This window comes from Sturnira hondurensis, unplaced genomic scaffold (assembly GCF_014824575.4).
Source record: "Sturnira hondurensis isolate 20B ecotype Veracruz unplaced genomic scaffold, ASM1482457v3 Scaffold0022201, whole genome shotgun sequence".
Lineage (NCBI taxonomy): Eukaryota > Metazoa > Chordata > Mammalia > Chiroptera > Phyllostomidae > Sturnira > Sturnira hondurensis.
In genome coordinates, this window is record NW_028094832.1 from 6,344,039 (window position 1) to 6,364,189 (window position 20,151).

Below are 20,151 nucleotides of genomic sequence, written 5' to 3' on the forward strand. Positions count from 1 at the left end.
CCTTAAATACAGCCAACATATATATGTGTGTATAGATACATATACATTTATCTATCTATCTATCTACCTATCTATCTATATGAAGTTCTTTGTCTTCCAAGGATCTCTAAATATTAGCATGTTGCTCTTTCCTCAGCACTCTCTTCTGATTTTTTAAATGCTTAAATAACTATATTTAAGTATAACTGACAAATATTACATTGCATATATTTATTTATTAAATATATTTTATTGATTATGCCATTACAGTTGTCCTATTCCCCGCTTCATTCCCCTACACCCTGCACACCCCTCCCCCACCACTCCCCCCCACCTTTACTTTATGTCCATGTGTCACAAGTTCTTTAGATTCTGTATTTCCCGTAGTATTCTTGCCCTCTCTCCTGTCTATTTTCTACCCACCACCTATGCTACTTATTCTCCATACCATCTCCCCCCTTCTCCTCCTCCCACTCCCCTGTTGCTAACCCTCCATGTGATCTTCATTTCTATGGTTCCACTCCTGATCTAGCTGTCCTCTTGGTTTGCTTTTGTTTTTGGTGTGGTTGTTAATAACTGTGAGTTTGCTGTCCTTTCACTGTTCGTATTTTGATCTTCTTTTTCTTAGACAAGTCCCTTTAACATTTCATATAATAAGTGCTTGGTGATTATGAACTCCTTGAATTTGACTTTATCTGAGAAGCACTTTATCTGCCCTTCCATTCTAAATGAAAGCTTTATATTTAAAATGTAAAGTTTGATGAATTTTGAAATATTAGTACACCTGTGATTCTATCGAAGCCACAACATGAATATGCATTACTTCTCCCAAATTTTCTTGCATTCCTCTCTAATCGCTTTCTCTTACCCATCTTCATACCACTTACCCATGATGAGGCAACTGCTGATATTTTTTGTCATTATAGGTAAGTGTAAATTTTGTAGAATATTATGTAAATAGAATCATCTAATATATCTCCTTTTTTCTGGCTTCACTCAGTCAGCATATTAATTTTGAAATTTGCTCATGTTGTTAAGGAAAGCAATAATTTATTCCTTTAACTGATATATAATATTCCATTATATGGCTGTACTACAATTTTATTTCTCACCTGCTTTTTGAATTTAGGTTGTTTCCAGTTTGGAGCTTTTATAAGTAAAGCTGCTGTGAACATCCATGTAAACTTTTTATGTGAGAATATGCTTGTATTTCTATTGGATTATTACCAAGGAGTGGAATAATTGGATTATGTGTTGGTAATATGGTTAACTTTCAAGAAACTGATACATTGTTTTATGAGGAGTGTATCATTTCATATTCCCACCATCAGAGGATGAGAGTTTCAAGTGCTCTACTGATCTTGTCAAACTTGGTGCAATTGTTTCTTTGTCTTTTGTTCTGGTTTTAGTGATAGTAATAGGTTTTAAATTATATTTAAGTATAATTTTGATTTGTATTTTCCTAACATAGAATAATGCTGGGTATCTTTTCATGGGCTTATTTGCCGTCTTTTCTTGTGTGTATATTAAATGTTCAAGAACTTTGTCCAGTTCTTTTTCTTATTTTAGTTATCTTTTTGGTTATCAGTATGGTTGACATGCAATATATGTTAGTTTTATGTGTACAGCATAGTGATTAGACATTTGTACACCTTATGAAGTGATCGCCCCAATAAGTATCTGGCACCACACATTGTTACTACAATATTATTGACTGTATTTCCTATGCTGCACTTTATATCCTGGTGGATATTTTGTGAAATGGAATAAGGAGCACAAATTGCCCACTTTTTAATTAAGTTGATTCTTTTCTAACTGTTGAGTTTTGGTAGACATTATACATTCTGGATAAAATGTATTAGTCTGATAGGAAATTTGCAATTATTTCTTCCCTGTATGTGGTTTGCCTTACACTGTTTTAACAGTATCTTTCCAAGAGCAGTTCTTATTTTACATGACATTGAAGTGAGAGAGAGAAACACCAGTTGGTTGCTTCCCATACACACCTGAACCGAGGACTGAACCTGGCTGCAACACAGGCTTGTGCCCTGCAGGAATCCAAGCTCCAGCCCTCTGGTAACGGGAGGATGCTCCAAACAATTGAGCTGTGTCAGACAGGGCTCTCCTTCATTTTTGAAGGATAATCATAGGGCAAATAATTTTATGTTGATGTTTGTTTTCTTCTCAACCCTTTAACTATTTCATTCCTTCTCTTCTTGTTTGCTTGTTTCTTGAAGAGAAATTGGATGTACTTCTCATCTTTGTTCTTCTATGGGCAAGGTGACTTTCCTCTGGCTTCTTTCAGGATTTTTTCAATATCTTTGATTTTTTTCATGTAGTTTTTTTGGCATTTAGTATGTTGGTGTTTTCTGAGCTTCCTGGGTTAGTGGTTTTGGCATTTGACATTAATTTGAGTAAACTCTAAGTCATGAGTATTTCAAATATTTTTCTGTTCCTTTCTCTCTTTCTTTGCCTTGTACTACTTCCATTACATATATGTTACAACTTTGCAGTTATTTCACAATCCTTGAATATTCTGTACTTTCATTTTGTTCTCTTTGCTGTTAGGTTTTTGAGGATTCTACTGACATACCTTTTGGTTCAGAGAGTCTTTCCCTCAGGTCTGTTCACTCTGTGAGTAAACTCATCAAGGCAGACCTCGCATCTATTACAGTGGTGGGTTTTTTGGTTGTTATCTCTGGATCTCTAGGTTTTTCTGGTTTTGCTTCTTTCTTAGGGTTCCCATCTCTCTGCTTTCATTATCCCTGTAATTTTGCATGTTGTCTTTTTTTCTCTTGCAGAGTCCTTAGCATCTTAATCGTAGTTGTTTTTAATTCCCAGTCTAGTAATCCCAACAACCTTGCCATGTCTGGATCTGAGGCTTGCTCTTCAGATTGTGTTTTTGATTTTTGGTATGACTTGTACTTTTTTTTTCCTGGTAGCCAGAGATGTTTTACAGGGTAAGGGCAATGGAGATAAGCAGACTTGGTGCTGTGATGATGAGGTCTGTGGTGGGGCAAGTCTCCGCTCCTGCGATTACATTTCAGTCCTTTGGATAGCCTGCTTCTATACTGTGAACTTCACCAATGTTTCTCAGCTTTCCTTCCCCCTTGTGTGTGAGAGGAGAGCTGGAGCCAGTTGGGGCTGGATACTTCCCTTCCCTCAGGTCAGTTAGTCTCTGATAACATCCCAGCAGATTTGGTTCTGCTTAACAAGTTTCTGTTGAGGGCAAGGTTTGTTTGAGGACATACAGAGAGCTCAGAGACATATGAAAGGACACTCAGCATCACTAGCCATCAGAGAGACACCAATTAAAACCACAGTGGAATACCACTTGTCACCACTCAGAAGGGTCATCATAAAAAAATCAACAAACAACAAGTGCTGATGAGGTTGTGGAGAAAAGGAAACTCTAGGGCACTGTTGGTGGGACTGCAGACTGGTGCAGCCACCATGGAAAACAGTATGGAATTTCTTCCAAAAATTAAAAATGGAACTGTCCTTTGACCATGCAATGGTATTACTGTCAAAGGTATTACTGTCCCAGCAATACCACTGCTGGGATTATATCTTAAGAATCCTGAAATCCCAATTCAGAAGAACAAATGCACCCCAATGTTAATAGAAGCACAATTTATAATAGTCAAGTGCTGAAAACAGCCTACATGCCCATTAGTAAATGGGTGAATCAGACAACTCTGTTACATTTACAGAATGGAATATTACACAGCAGAAAGAAAGAAGGCGCTTCTACCCTTTCCAACAGCAGGGATGGAACAGGAGAGCCAAAGACATGAAAACAAAGAACAAACTGACAGTGACCAGAAGGGAGGGCAGAGGGGCGTAACGGGAGAAAAAAGGGAAGGGTCGTCCAGGAACATGTATAAAGAACCCATGAACAGAGCCGAAGCGGGGTAGGACTGAGGGTGAGAGGTGGGGGCGGGTGGTGTGCAAAAGAGTGGTGGGGAAAAAATGGAGACAACTGTACTTAAACAACAAAAAAGAAGAAAGAAAGAAACCTATTCCTTACAAAAAAGAAGTGAGTGCTATGATTCATTTCAAAGTGATTCTCTTCCTCACCCCTACCCTGACCCCACCCCCTACTTGAAGCAAGAAAGGTCTTGACCCATCTCCTAGAGGTAAATCTCACAGTGTGGGTGGGTGGGCACTGTGACTGGGTTTTCCTGGGGTTTATAATTCTCAGAATTGTACACACTGAACCTGCAATGATATGTCAATTGCAGCTCATCTCTTTCTACTTCGACTCTGGTTCTGGACGCACTTTCCTCTTGTGAATATCTGCTGGTAAGCTGATTCCCTGTGCTGTATTTTATATCGCCGTGACTATTTTTGTGAAATGTATTGAAAAGTACAAATATCCCACTTTTTAATTAAGTTGATTGTTTCCTAACTATTGAGCTTTGATAGACATTATGCTTTCTGGATAAAATGTATCAGTTACATAGGAAATCTACCTTTCTCTCCAGTGGTAGGGGCAGTGGTTTTCCCTGTGTCTCTTTCTGTCCTGTTAATCCTGGAGATATTTTTTCACACTGTTCAGCTTTGTATTATTAGAGAGAGTGATAACTTCTCAGCACCTTATAATTCAGGGGTGCCCAAACTTTGGGTGTCTCTGGGCCACACTGGAAGAAGAAGAGTTGTCTTGGGCCACATATCAAATACACTGAGACACATAATCACTAAAACATCTCATAATGTTTTTTAAATATTTTATTTATTTATTTTTTAGAGAGAGGGGATGGGAAGGAGAAAGAGTGGGAGAGAAACATCAATGTGTGGTTGCTTCTCATGTGTTCCCTACTAGGGACCTGACCTGCAACCCAGGCAAGTACCCCAACTGAGAATCAAACTAGTGACCTTTTGCTTCATAGGCCCATGCCCAATCCACTGAGCTACACAAGCCAGGGCTCATAATGTTTTAAATAAATTTATACTTTTATGCTGGGTTGCATTCACAGCCATCCTGAGCTACATGCAGCGCTCAGGCCACTGGTTGTACACTCCTGCTTACATACTGAATTGGATGTCAAAACTCTTAAAAAATCAGGTAAAATTGGTATCTGGTGTCATCTTCTCATCCAAATTGTTTTTGCTACTTTAGGTCTTTTCTATCTCCATATGATTATTTACATGTTTATTGAGCCTTACAACAATCCTGCTAGAATTTTCACTGGATTTATGATGTTTTCATAAGTCAAATTGGTAAATACTCACTTAACAATGTTGTGAAACATGAGCATATTCTATAGCTTCATTCATTTGTGTCTTCTTTAGTTTCTCTTAGCAATATTTTCCAGTTCTCAGTGTAGTCTTACTTATATTTTATCACATTTACCCCCAATCAGGTCATATTTTGTGACATTAAATCATAACCAGTCTTTTCTTTAAATTTCACATTGTTTGGTATAGTTTATAGAAATATAGTATTTGAACAATGATATTGTGTCATGCACTCATGTTAAATGCACTTAGTTCTATAACATTTTGTTGATTTCATAGGGCTTTCTACTTGGATGATTGAATAAAGACAGTAATAATTCTTTTTTAACTGGTATGTTTTGTATTTCTTCGTCTTTATTGCATGAACTGGTAGCTCCAGTACAGTATTTTTAATCAATATCCATTTCTACTTTCAAAAAATTTATTTATCTTTAGAGGGGAAGGGAAGGAGAGAGAGAGAGAAATATGAATGTATGGTTTCCTGCTGGGAACTGGCCTGCAACCCAGGCATGTGCCCTGACTGGGAATCGAACCACAATCCTCTGGTTCACAGGCCCACGCTCAATCCACTGAGCTACACCAGCCAGGGCTCCAGTACGGTATTGAATGGAAGTGCTGAGGTAGGGCATCCTTGAATTGTTCCTGATCTTAGTGGAAAATGCACTTAGTCTTTTACTTTTCAGTGATGTCAGCTCCGGATTTTTCAATGTTGTCCTTCATCAGGCGAGGCAATTGCCTTCTGCTTCTCGCTTCCTGGGAGTCGTTCTCAGGGATGGGTGTTAGATTGGAAAAATGCTCAAATTTTTACATCATTAAGATAACCATAAAGTTTTATTCTTTTGCCTGTTAATATTGCAAATTGCATCCATGCTATATTAACATGATGCAACATTTCATTTCTGAGATTAAAACACATGATATAACAACGAATTCTCATTTTCTATATTGTTTGATTTGTTTGGCTAAAATTTTAAAAATATTTATTGCCTCTGCAGACATAAAGTATATTGGTCTGTATTTTTCTTTACTTGTAATGAATTTGACAGGTTCGGTATCAGAAAAATGCTGGTCTTTTAGAATGACTAGGGTATGATTTTTATTTCTTCAGTATTTTGGAATGATTTGTACAGAATCTAAATTACTTCTCTTAACCATATGTGGAAATTATTGGAGAATTCTCCTAGGCTTGGCATTAAGCAAGATTATTCAAATAATTTAACTTTTATGAAGGCAATATACTTATTTAGAACATAATAGTAAAAGATTAGGGAAGTTAAATGGGTGGGTAGTTTAAAATTTACTTTGAGAAGTTGAAACTTATGCCCCCCAAATCAATGAAAACATGTACATATTTTCTTAGTATGTTGGTCTTCTATTTTGACACTATAGTTTTTAATCAACACTTCAAATTTGCCAATATATGAACTACAATATATAAATGTAATCCAGTCCAAGATATATAAAACTTTAAAACAATAATTTCTGGGAAATTGTCCAGAAAAATTATTCAGGAAAATTGGTAGTGATGTTAAACTATTATCTACACAGTTTCGTTGGTAAAATTATCAGAAAACTTGAACACGGAAGGCTATTTTTAATAAGTAAACTAACCAATGATTAAGTGCATTATTAGATGCATGTATAATGTGTATTGACATAAATAGAAGATAAAACATAGTTTTGTTTTATAGCTAATGCATTCTATTTTCAGCTTGTTAGTGATACATTTTATATAAAACAACTATTAGTCCTTCTATGCTTTTCTGATAAGTGACAAATGAAACATTATACTGTAGCTTTAATTTCAGACTTTACACTTTTCAACCCATGTAGACTAGTTTTAATGAATAACCTTGATTTCTTAATTATTATCTTGAACTGTGAAAATATTTATAAAGAACAGAAAAATTAAGCATATTTCCCTTGGAGAAGGTTAAGTGTGTGTGTTTCCATGGCTACAGTGTTCCACTCACAGTGGTAGTCAAAAGTCTAGTCAGTAACCAGTAGGAAAACACATTAATTTCAAGGAATTCACTCTCCATTAATTCAACTTCACAGTCTTGGTTGCAATTTACATGATAATAATAATAAATACGATACGATTACATACCATTTCCTTAAGACTTTACCCTGTGCTGGGCATTGAGATAAACTCTTCATCTCAAAGCATGTGACAGCTCTTCAAAACAAGAACAGTATTAATAGAGAAAACTATTTCTCTTAACACACGTGTGAACTTTGTGGCATATAGCGCCATAGGACAAAATGTCACATTGAATCTAAGAGTAAATGTTCTTCTATATCTGATGTACTAATTTAATAGATATTTATTTTTAATATAAACTAACAAAACTCCTGTGTGAAAGAATGAAATGGCATTATTAATAATTAAAATAATAATTCTTTTCCAAGAAGAGTATCAGAAAGGTTTTAAGGATGCATCAAGAATATCTTCATTTAATTTTAAATGTATCTTCAACTAGAAAAGATTTCTCCACCTCAGAGGTGCTCTCGGAATAACTAATTGATGTTGGAGCTTAAACATACTGGGTGACTAATTTATCCACTTCTTCACATGTATATCAATAGAAATTTATATAAGAATGTGCATCTTAATAATAATTCAAAAACTTTCCAACAATAAGACTCTGTAATATAAACTGCTTGGAGAAAAAAATGAAGAATATCTAAAAGTGCTTTTCATCATTAGTGATTGCTTGAAAACATTGAAGAACTGGTACCTTCACAAACCCTAGTTATTTATTCATACAAATACAGGTAAAACAAGTTTATTTATCAATTCTCGTTATGACAGCATTTTGTTCAATGCAAATTTATTTACTCAAGAATTAACAAAATCACGGAATCAACAAAACCATGAAGTTTTTATCGTGTATGTATTAGGAACATTTTGTTATTCCACAAGTGAGACTATGGTAACGACTGCTTGTCAGATTGTATTGCAAAAGCGTCTTTAAAAAGCAACAGCATGGGTGACGGACCAGTTCTCTCTGTCATCTGTTTGCTTTTGTTCTAAGGTTCCTTTACAGAGTTTTTATTTTCTTGCCTAATGCCTTTAGAGTCATAATAGACCTTCATTTATGATCTGTGCCACATGCCTTCACGTCTTAAAATCAGGCCTCAGTAACATCACCACATTCCAATTGATCCAGTCATCCCCAAGCACCACTAACAAAAGCAGTGAGTTTAAATTATTATAGTTTGCTATCTTTGCAGGTGGACAATTATCTGTTAAATTGCACAGCAAGTTTGTTTTGTGGGTGTGTTTTGTGTATCCCTCAAAAGTCTCTTCTGTTGTACTTTTTTTGTTTTCTGGAAAAGTAGCAGCAGTGAAATGTTGAAGTCCTCAGCAGAGCCTGAGTGAGAAGTGATTCTAGCTGGGAACACTCAGAGCCCAGGGATGCTGTTGGGAGAGGGAGGAGGGTGTGAGAAGGAAATGAAAGGACAGGCTCTTCTGGCACGCTTATGTGTACATGTTTACTTTCCAGTAAAGGGCTGTTACACTGAAAGGTAAAATCTTTGCAACGATTGCTTTGAGTGGGTTTGGAACTAACTTTCCAAGACAAATAATCATTACCAGGTTCAACCTTGAACTTGATGGGGAACATATGAACAAACGAGTAGTACTCTATAGTGCCTGTATCCCCTAGGCCTGGACTGCTAATTTGAATATCCTAGAAGTTGTTCCCTACTGATTTTTAAAATTTCTTTTATTTATTTATCTTTGGAGGGGAAGGGAGGTAGAGAGGGAGAGAAACATCAATGTGTGGTTGCCTTTCATGGGTCCCCTACTGCGGACCTGGCCTGCAACCCAGGCATGTGCCCTGACTGGGAATCGAACCACAATCCTTTGGTTCACAGGCCCGCACTCGATCCACTGAGCTACACCAGCCAGGTCCTGAGAAGGAATTGTAAATTACTATTGAACTCAATTTCCAGGGATGTATGTGAGAATGTTTCTTCCAGGAAATACTATGAAGATTGCTTTTTAGTGACAGTTATAAGAATCGAGTTGCAATATTAGTTTAATACATCTATGTATATTGAATAAGAGTCTTCCCCAATTGGAGTTTTCCTTCTAGTAGGGAAGCCAGTGACAGCCCAATATTGTCAGAGGCTCTTAGGTCTACACCAAGAACATTGCATATCCAATGCAGTTATTTTTCAAGATTAGGTTTGGGTATTCTACCATATATTCTAAGTCGCATCCAACCATCACACCAGTTCAATGAGGATAATTCACATTTGAGTAGTTTGATTATTTTTTTCTCTTTGTTGTGATCCATTTTTTCCCTTGACCCTTCAGAAAAGCAGGGCCCACATTTATAGGCCTTTGGTTATGAAGTATTTCCAGCAATAACACTGAATACATTGTTGAGTTTCATTATTGGTTGTTTTATTTAGTACATGGAAATTGTAGAGAGAGCCTAAAAGATATCCATGGAATGTAAGAGACAAAAAAACTTGCACATTGTTTTTATATAGTTACCATAACAAATTATCACACATTTGGTCTATTAAAACTACCCAAATGTATTCTGTTATAGTTCTGAGGTTCAGAAGCCTAAAATAGGTAAGCACAGCTGCCTGCTTTTTAAACAGTCTATCTAGGAAGAATTTGATTCCATGCCCTCTTCAGCTTTTATAGATTCCTTATATCACTCAGCTCTTGCCCCAATACCCCGTCTTCAAGTCAGCAGTGTAGTAATATGGACCTTTATGATTACATTGGGGCCACACAGGTAATCCAGCATAATTACACCATCAGAAGATCCTTCATAAATAACCACTGTCAAGTCCATTTTTAGCATGTGAGGTAACATACTCACAGGTTGCAGGGATTAGGACATGAATCTCTTTCAGGAATCATCAATCTATCTACCATGATATCTTTCAGGGACAAATAATCTGTCTACCGCATTTGGGTATCATATCCAAAGAGATATCAATCTAAGAGCCAAGAAGAGAACACAGTTTCACATACCAGCTGAAGGGTAATAAATCAGAAAATGTATATGAAAATGAGGAAGTTAAAGGAAGGCAGTATAAATCAGAGACTAAACCATGAGTCAGCCGTACATTTTTATAAATAATGCTGTAGTTATTGAAAAATGGCCATGTTTCATATATGTATTGCCTGCAGTTGCTTTTGTGTTACAACATCATAGTTTAATAATTGTGACAGAAATGGCCCGCAGTGGCCTGGCCCCAGTAGCCAGTGGCAGCATCCTGACTCCCAACAGGAGATACATTAGAACCATCAGAAGAGAATCATAGGCTTCATCCTCCTGACTCTTAATGGTCCCTCCTGCTGACCTAGTGTTCTACAGTATTATCAGCTGGTAGTAGCCAGCCTGGCCCCCCAGTAGGTCCAGGAACACTTTGGAAAGAACTGAGTTGTGTGGCTTTTGGAAGAAACCACCTCTCCCATGCACATCAGTCAAACAACCATGGTTCAGGTAGATGGCCCTCCCTTCACATGGCAAAAACCTTGGTCTCTGCGGGTCTAGTGAACATTGCTCTCCATAACACGATGAATCCCTGAGACCCAGCTCCAGCACAAAGGTCCTCAGGCACACGGTGATGATGGGCGATGCTGATGTCCACTGACACTGTAGCCGAATGACACCAAATCCTGCACTGGAACGAAGTTTGAATCTGTATCCCTCTGTGAACACCACTTGCCTCTATATGATGGCTCAGTGAGAGCCTCCGTTAAGCGACTCATGTACTGCCAGAAGCTCTTGCAGAAGCCGAGCCTAACAGGCAACTAGCGTGTGAAGGCAAATCTCAAGGTGGGGTGCAATTTTTGCTCACCTGCCTCCAGACTCTGTGCTGGTGGAAACCAGACTTGATGTGCAGCGAAGCACCTCATACAGAAACTTGGGCCTAGCAAAGACAGCCACAAACTGTGGATTGCTTTGTAGCTCCAAACGGGTAGCCTGAGGCTTGTCACTGGCAGCACATGACATTCACCTGCAGTGAATCCCCTCCTAAGGGGCCCGAGAACTAACACAACCAGTTGTTCAGACCATATCAAAATACAATCCAATTAGCTCCACAAGTGACACGCATAGAGATCCCATCAGACACAAGGTTCTGCTGGAGTAAATTCAGATTTGTGGAACCAGCTCTTACACAGCAATTCATACATTGCACTCAGGTTGGATCCTCATAGCCAGCCAGAGGCACAACCCTACCCATGGATGGACCAATGGCAATAAAGACTCAACTATTTTGGGTCTCACATAACCCACAAACCCAGGGACGTTCCTGGAACACCTAGCTCAGGCAATCAGGGAGAATGCTCCTTTGAACTCATAACACACCTACTATGTAAGGCCACCACACCATAGCATAGCAAGTCTACCCCACACACAGAAACATATACAGAGAATTAGCCAAAATGGGGAGACAAAGAAATGTGCTCCAAATGAAAAAACAGGGGGAATCACCAAAAAATTTTAAAAAAGAACTAAATGAAATACCAGCAAGAAAGCTACCATACACAGTTCAAAACAATGATTATAAGTATGCTCAAGGAACTTAGTGAGAACTTTGAAAGCATGGAAAAAGACATAAGAACCATAAAAATAACCAATCATAAATGAAGAATGGAATATCAGAATGAAGAATACATTAAAAAGAATCAAGAGCAGACTATTTGAAGCAGATTACCAAATCAGCTATTTGGGCAACAAAATAACAGAAAAGACCCAATTAGAGCAACACAAGAAAAAAATGAGGATAGTCTGAGGGATCTCTGTAACAACACGAAGCATAACAATATCTCTATCATAAGGGTACCAGAAGGAGCAGAGAAAGAGCAAGAAATTTAGAACCTATTTGAAGAAACCATGTCTAAAAAAATTCCTGATATGGTAAAAGAAAGACACGCAAGTCCAAGAAACATAGAGGGTTCCAAACAAGACCCAAAAGAGGGCCACACCAAGCCACATCATAATTAAAATGGCGAAAGCTGAAGACAAAAAGAAAACCTGAAAATCTGAAAGAGAAAGTCCCTTGTAAGGGAGTTCCCAAAATACTGTCCTAAAGAACTCTAACAACTCAAAACCAAAAAAGCCAACAATCTGATTAAAAAATGGGTAGAGGATCTTAATAGACTCTTCTTCAAAGTAAATATACAAAAGGTCAATATATATATGAAAAGATTCTCAGCATCATTAATTGTCAGAAAAATGCAAATTAAAACCACAATGGGATAGCACCTTATACCTGTCAGAATGGTTATCATCAGTAAATCCATAAATGACAGATGTTGGTGAGATTGTGGAGAAAAGTGAACTTTCATGCACTGGTAATGGGAAGAAAGATTGGTATAGCCATTATGGAAATCAAGATTGGTATAGCCATTATGGAAATCTTTTTCGAGAGGACACAATTCTAGAGTTTCTTCAAAAAAATAAAAATGAATATGCCTTATGACCCAGCAATTTCACTTCTGGGTATATATCTATGGGACACTAATTCAAAAGGATATACTCACCCCTCTGTTAATTTCAGTGCACTTAAAATAGCCAAACTATGGAAGCAACCCAAGGCCCATCAATAGATGGGTAAATAAAAATGTAGTGGTACATATGGTCCATGGAATAATACTCAGCTATGAAAAAGAATGGAACATTATGCTTTGAACAGCATGGATAGACCTAGAAGATATTATGCTCAGTGAAATAAGTCAGTCAAAGAAAGACAAATACCATATGATTTCACTTATATATGGAATCTAAAGAACAAAATTAATGAGCAAACAAAATTGAAATAGAGAGAGAACTGGTGGTTGCCAGAGGGGAGGGTATTGAGGGACTGAATGAAAAGGTAAAGGGACTAAAAATCACAAACTGGTGGTTAAATAATAGTCGTGGGGAAGTAAATAAGGCATTGCACATACAGTCCATAATATCCCATTAACTATGTATAGTGCCAGCTGCAGTACTGGAAATATCAGAGGCAGACCTGTATGAAATATATGATTCTCTAACCACTAAGCTGCATACTTGAAACCAATACAAAATAAAATTGAAAGAAAAAATTAAAATGATAAAAAAAAACCCTGTTAGAACAGAAAAAAATAATTGTGACAGTGATCATATGGCCTATAGAACCAAAATCTATCCCTATCTACCCTTTTATGGGAAACGTTGGATGGTCCACTTTCTAGCAGGGGTTTCCAACCGTTTGGCATCTTTGGGCCACACTGGAAGAAGAGCTGTCTTGGACCACACATTAAATACACAAACACTAATGACAACTGATGAGAAAAAAAGGTTTTAAGTAAATTTACAATTTTGTGTTGGGTCGCCTTCATAACCATTCTGGGCCATGGATTGGACACTCTTGGCTATAGTATTACCTGTGTGGACATCTATAGCATTTATTTATATAACGTTCTCATTTCTGGACCAGGCATTGCATTACGACTCTAGGTATGCCATAACAAAGCGTTGCAAACAATGTACACTTATTCTCCCACAGTCCTGGAGGCTGAAGTCTGAAGCTGAGAATTACACGACATCTCTGAAGGCTCTAGTGGAGGGATCTTTCCTTAGGTCTTGTCCTTTGGAGTGGTTACCAGTAATTCATGGCTTCTTTGGACTGCAGATAAATCACTTCAATCTCTGTCTCCATCTTGAAATGGCTTTCTCTGTACGTCACTGTCCAAATATCCATTTTCTTCTGAAGACCTGTTAGGGCCTATGCTTACCCAGTATGACCTCTCCATAACTTCATTACATCTGCAAAAGACTTCATTTCCAAATTAGGCCGCATCCCAAGGTTAGGATTTCAATATGTCTTTTTCGAGAGGACACAATTCAACCCATAATAAGCTTCAAGAGATATAAAAATATTTTCCTAACATGGGAATCAACACTGTTCTAACTCACATTCTGTTTGATGTCAATCAGGGCAAATATTAGCTCCCTCCAGCCGAGGGAAAATAATCATGTCCTTTAAATGATATGTGCTATATTTGCAGTTGAAATAGGAACATTAAAGAAGTAGTAGTATATACTCAAAGTCAGGCTGACCTCAGTGAGTCAAATTTCTTGATTCCCAAGTGAATACATAGAGCCATTCAAAAGTTGGAACTACGCCCTTTATTTATTCCTTTTTATGATTCTCTTTGGTAGGCTTATACACGCCCTTAACCTTGTGCATGTCCTGAAACTTAGAATATATGCCATCAAGTACCATACATAAAATGATAATAAATATGACTATTTCCCAAAGCCAGGATAAATTTTGAAATGTTAGTATCTCTTTTTATGTTCTTGAGATTTGGAACAAATTTAATCGGCACTTGGTTTTCATTTTTGCTTCATGTGGCTAAGTATGTTTTGATTTTCTGCTGCCTATTAAATCGAAGTGCAGTGGCAGAGATTGTCTTATTACTTTTGTAAATGTGCCCAAAGGTTATTAAGCAATAAGCCTCTCTAATAAATATAATTTATGAACATGAAAAAGCTCATAAATGATCTGTAATTCTTGAGGGGAGCCACAGAAGCTCTGAATCCAGGGATGATATATCCCTTTTGGACTCCGCAGTGCTGCTCTGGTACAGCATCAAGGCTGAAAGAAATGAATACTGACTTTTAGAACTGTAGTGCAGGTCGTAAATTAGGAAGAACTGTCATATCATAAGGCTGTTTGGAAAAAAAATGATGTCCTCACTTGTGATCATTATTTGCTGTTGATGAGCTTGTATTGTTGGATATGTTTTCTTCCTAAATTACAGGATATTTCAAATGTTTATAGGAAAGGGACGTTATTAGAGTTTTAATCAATATTTTTATGCAAAAACATACTTAGGTATGATCAACACACAGGCAAGCTATCATAAAGCAGATTTACTCATTCATTTATTTATGCTTTCATACTTTATACAAAATTCCATAATTATCATTTGTCATGTTATTATATTCATTCATTTATTTGAATGTCACCACTTCAAAACTGTGAAGACCTTTAAACTAAGAGAATGTTTCATTTATCTCTGTAACTGCTACCTGCATGTTAACATATGGTACTCACTTAATAAATGTTTTTGGATTAAAAAAAAAACTTAAATTGAGAATAAACTGACACAGTTCCTAGTAATTAACAGTATACACATCCAATAAAACAGTATATAAATAGGTGTTAATGAATTTTATTTTAGAAAAGCATTAAATATATAGAAATTAAGATTTTGTATTGATTGAAAGCATGCCATCTGCTTTGGTGGTGTTCTGCTTTGTTCACTTCAATAAGAAAAATAGGAAGAAAACATGACATGTTCGAAGGGAGTAGGAATCTGTAATTCCTTGGTAGGATGTTTAGAAGAAAATCATGATTACCTAGGCCTTTTTAATTATCTGATGTTACCCACACACACACACATATGTATATAATATGTATTATATTATGTGTGTATGTATGTGTGTATATATAAAGAGGGACCCCAAAATGGAATTAATTTATAGAAAACATTGTATTTATTTTCACACATTTAAACTTCAGTCACCTTCAAAGTATTCTCCATTTCATGTAATACATCTATCGGATGTGTTTTTCACTGCTCAAAAGAGTTTTTGGACTCATTTATTTTGATGTTTTTAGTGCTTCTTCCATTTTTAGTTTCAATTCTTCCACATAAGGAAAACATTTCCCTTTAAGAACATTTTCATAGGGGGAGAAAAGGGGTAAGATTGGTGAATAGGGAGGATGGAGCATGGAGGTCATGTTATTTTGGTCAATAACTGCTGATCACTCGGCATGCTGGGGGCAGGTGCACTTGTAAATCACCCATCATAAAACAGGTGAATGCACTGAAAGAGTCTTCAGAAAAATTCACTGAAGATGAACACAGCCTCTCGCAACAATGCCAGCTGCTGCACTGATATAGATGGGTTCCTAGAACACTCACCTAGTTGGGGAAGCCTGAACTACAAGGGGCCCTCCCTCCAGGAGATAATTTTATTTGGGGGGTTCCACTTTTTGTATATAAATATATTGTATATATGCATATATATATATATATATATATATATATATATATATATCTCACATATAGCTTGAGTCAAGGCCAGTTCTATGTCACTTGGTTGGCACATCATCCCATAAACGGCAAGGTCACACCTGGTCAGGGCACATGTCCGAGTTGTGGTTCAGTCCCTGACTGGGGCACGTATGAGGCATCCAACTGATGTTTGTAACATCCATGCTTCTCTCCATCCCTCTTTCCCTCCCACTTTCCCTCTAAAGTCAATATGCATGTCCTCGGGTGAGGATTAAAAAACATATAACTTGTCAGGTAACACAATATTTATATTTCAGAATAGACTCAACAAACATACGTTGAATTTTAATTTGACTCTACACATTGTGCTGTCCTTAGGGCCACAATTTGAAAATGGCACAGGCCTCCCTGCTTAGTTCTTGTTCTCTTAAGACCAATAATGCTTCCCAGCGGTCTTTCGTGTTTTGTGGAAATCATGTTTCAGAAATGATGTCATATATCTTTGAAATGTATTTTCCTTTCTTCGTGAGCTGGCATGTTATAACTAGCAGAAAACATCCACTGAGAAATGTGCTCAATCATGGGGGATACAAAGCTCCTCCTTTTATATTTTATCCACATTGAAATGCCTAGTTAAAAGTGCATATTATGGTTCAATTACATTTTTAAATATTTCATGGAATAATTATATGTAAAAAAGAATGGATATTTATGTGTTTGTCAATTATGTGACTAGACTTCCTGTACCATCTAAGGCTGTTTGCCTGGACTAGTGTAGTGATCACACTAGAGAGTTGTATTCTCCTTCCTCCCCTTATATCTGTCCTCTACCCCATTCAGTTTAGCCCCAAGCTTACATTCCACTTGGTTGTCAAAAATAATGTAAATTCTTACCTCTGTGTGCTCAGCCATCATTAGTGTACTGCCTTCTTAAAGCTGAAAATAATATTGCCAGCCTCCATATTCTCATTGTATTGTATATCTAAGGACATTCTAAATTGAATAAAAATTCAAGCAGAGATTATTTGGATTTTATGTTAATTATATTTGGTATAGAAATAACTGAAAATTTATCGGCCTGGGAAGATATGAGAGCTTTTACCGGTATTAATGATTGTTTCCACAATACTTAATTAAGAGCTGTCTTTATTGAATACAATCCAAGTAAAATAAAACAAAAGAAAAAAGGACACTATAGTCATTAATCCCACAAAGGAACACTAAATTTGTAATTTTAGATACAATTTTCAATTGAAATATTAAAGCCATGTGGATTTTTCTGGAAAATAAGCATAAATGAAAATTTATTTTTTGAATAACTTAAATTCCACAATTAATGCTAAAGCTTCTTCCATTTAAAAAAATGTTTTATTCATTTACTTTTAGAGAGAGGGGAAGGGAAGGAGAAATAAAAGGAGAGAAACGTAGATATAAGAGGGAAACATCAATTGGTTGCCTCTCACACATCCCCAACCAGAGACCCAGGCCACAAAGCAGGCATGTGTCCTGACTGGGAATCAAACCAGCAACCTTGGTTCACAGGCCAGTGCTCAATCCACTGAGCCACACCAACCAGGGCATTTCTTCCATTTTTGAAAAATAGTTACTTGATGAAGACACAAACTTCACTTATACTTTTATACTCTCTAAAAAACACATAGGGAGTTTGGGATCCAGAAAATGTTAATATCTTTTGAATATTATAAGGTAAAAAATATACAGGTTCAATTTATTTTCTGAGTTTTGATTAACTCTTCCGACTGCATAAGGGAAGATGTTCACACTTAGATGGACACACTCTGTGCCAGGTGACTGACTAGGACACTACATAGGATTTCACACTTAATTATTATCACATTAAAACACTTTGCCCCTATTTTAGAAATAAGTAACTGGTACATTTCTAAGGTTAAATATCTAGTGACAACTGAAATTAAAGCCCAAATATGTCTCTCATTCTGAATTCCACATTCTTTCTTCATCCAAAGATCCAGCGATGTGCTGGTAAATATCTCATATCTGGCTGTGTGTGGAGGGGTTGACTTGCAGCATTTTCTTCCTCCCATTGAAGAAAGATGTTTCCCTTGAATTTAAATACTACAAATGGGACTACATCACATTTAAAAGCTTCTGCATAACTAAAGTAACCATCATCAAAATGAAAAGGGAAACAACTGCATGGGAAGTATTTGCTAATGGCAAATTGGACAAGGGTTTGTTCTCCAAAACATATAAAGAACTCACATGACTCAACACCAGGAACACAAACAATCTGTTTAAAAGATGGGCAAAGGACCCGAGGAGACACTTCTCCAAAGAGCTCATACAGATGGCCCACAGACATAAGAAGAGATGCTCAACATCACTAGCCATCAGAGAGATGCAAATTAAAGCCACAATGAGATATCACTTCACACCAGTCAGAATGGCTATCATAAACAAATCAACAAACGACAAATGCTGGTGAGGTTGTGGAGCAAAGGGAACCCTGGTGCACTGTTGGTAGGAATGCAGACTGGTGCGGCGACTATGGAAAACAATATGGAATTTCCTCAGAAAACAAAAATGGAATTACCTTTTTTAAAAAATATATTTTATTTATTTTTTAAAATATTTTATTTATTTACCTTTTTTAGAGGGGAAGGGAAGGAGAGAGGGAGAGAAATATCAATGTATGTTTGCCTCTGCCGAGGACACACAATGTGTCCCCTGCCGGGAACTGGCCTGCAACCCAGGCATGTGCCCTGACTGGGAATCGAACCGTGATCCTCTGGTTTGCAGGCCCATGCTCAATTCACTGAGCTATACCAGCCAGGGCTATTTATTTATTTTTAGAGAGAGGGGAAGGGAAGGAGAAAGAGTGGAAGAGAAACATCAATGTGTGGTTGCCTCTCATGTGTCCCCCACTGGGGACCTGGTCTGCAACCCAGGCATGTGCCCTGACTGGAAATCGAACCAGCAACCCTTTGCTTCACAGGCCTGTGCTCAATCCACTGAGCTACACCAGCCAGGGCTGGAATTATCATTTGACCCAGTGATTTGCCAGCTGGAAATATACCCCAAGGTTCCCGAAACACCAGTTCAAAAGAACCTATGCAGCCCTGTGTTCATAGCAGCACTATTTATAGCAGCCAAGTGCTGGGAACAGCCTAAAGGCCCACCAGTAGATGAGTGGATCAAAATTCTGTGGTACATTTGCACAATGGAATACTATGCAACAGAAAGAAAGAAGGAACTTCTACCTTTTGCAACAGCATAGATAGAACTAAAAAACATTATGTTAAGTTAAACAAGCCAGTCAGTGACAGAGAAATTCCATACGATCTCACCAAAAGGTGAATTTAATGAACAAAATAAACTAATGGACAAAACAGAACTCCAGGCATGGAAACATGGAACTGACTGACAGTGACCAGAGGAAGGTGGAGGCACATAATGGCGGAAAGAAGGGGAACGGACTAGCGAAAGAGCATGCGGACACGGACAACTTCCTGGGATTGACTGGGGGCAGGTAGTTCCGATGGGTGGAGGAGTGTAAAAGGGGACAGACTGGGACAATTATAATAAAATAATAATAACCTTAAAATAACAAATTAAAAATGAGCAATAACTACTATTTTTCTGAATAGTAGAAATTACATGAGTACATTTAAACTGACACTTGAAGGGATTTTTGAAACATAAATGATCCCAATTCAAACATGTGCACATGTTTTCAAATAGTTGCCTTTGAGAATCTGTGGATAACTGGATGAATGGGGAAATTATTTTGTGGTGACCTATTAAAATGATTTCTTTCTTGGTTTGTGAAAGAAAGAAAAAGAAATAAAGGAAAAGTAGTAATATTAATAAAGACTAAGTTACCTGTTGTAAGAACGAAATTCGGGTGC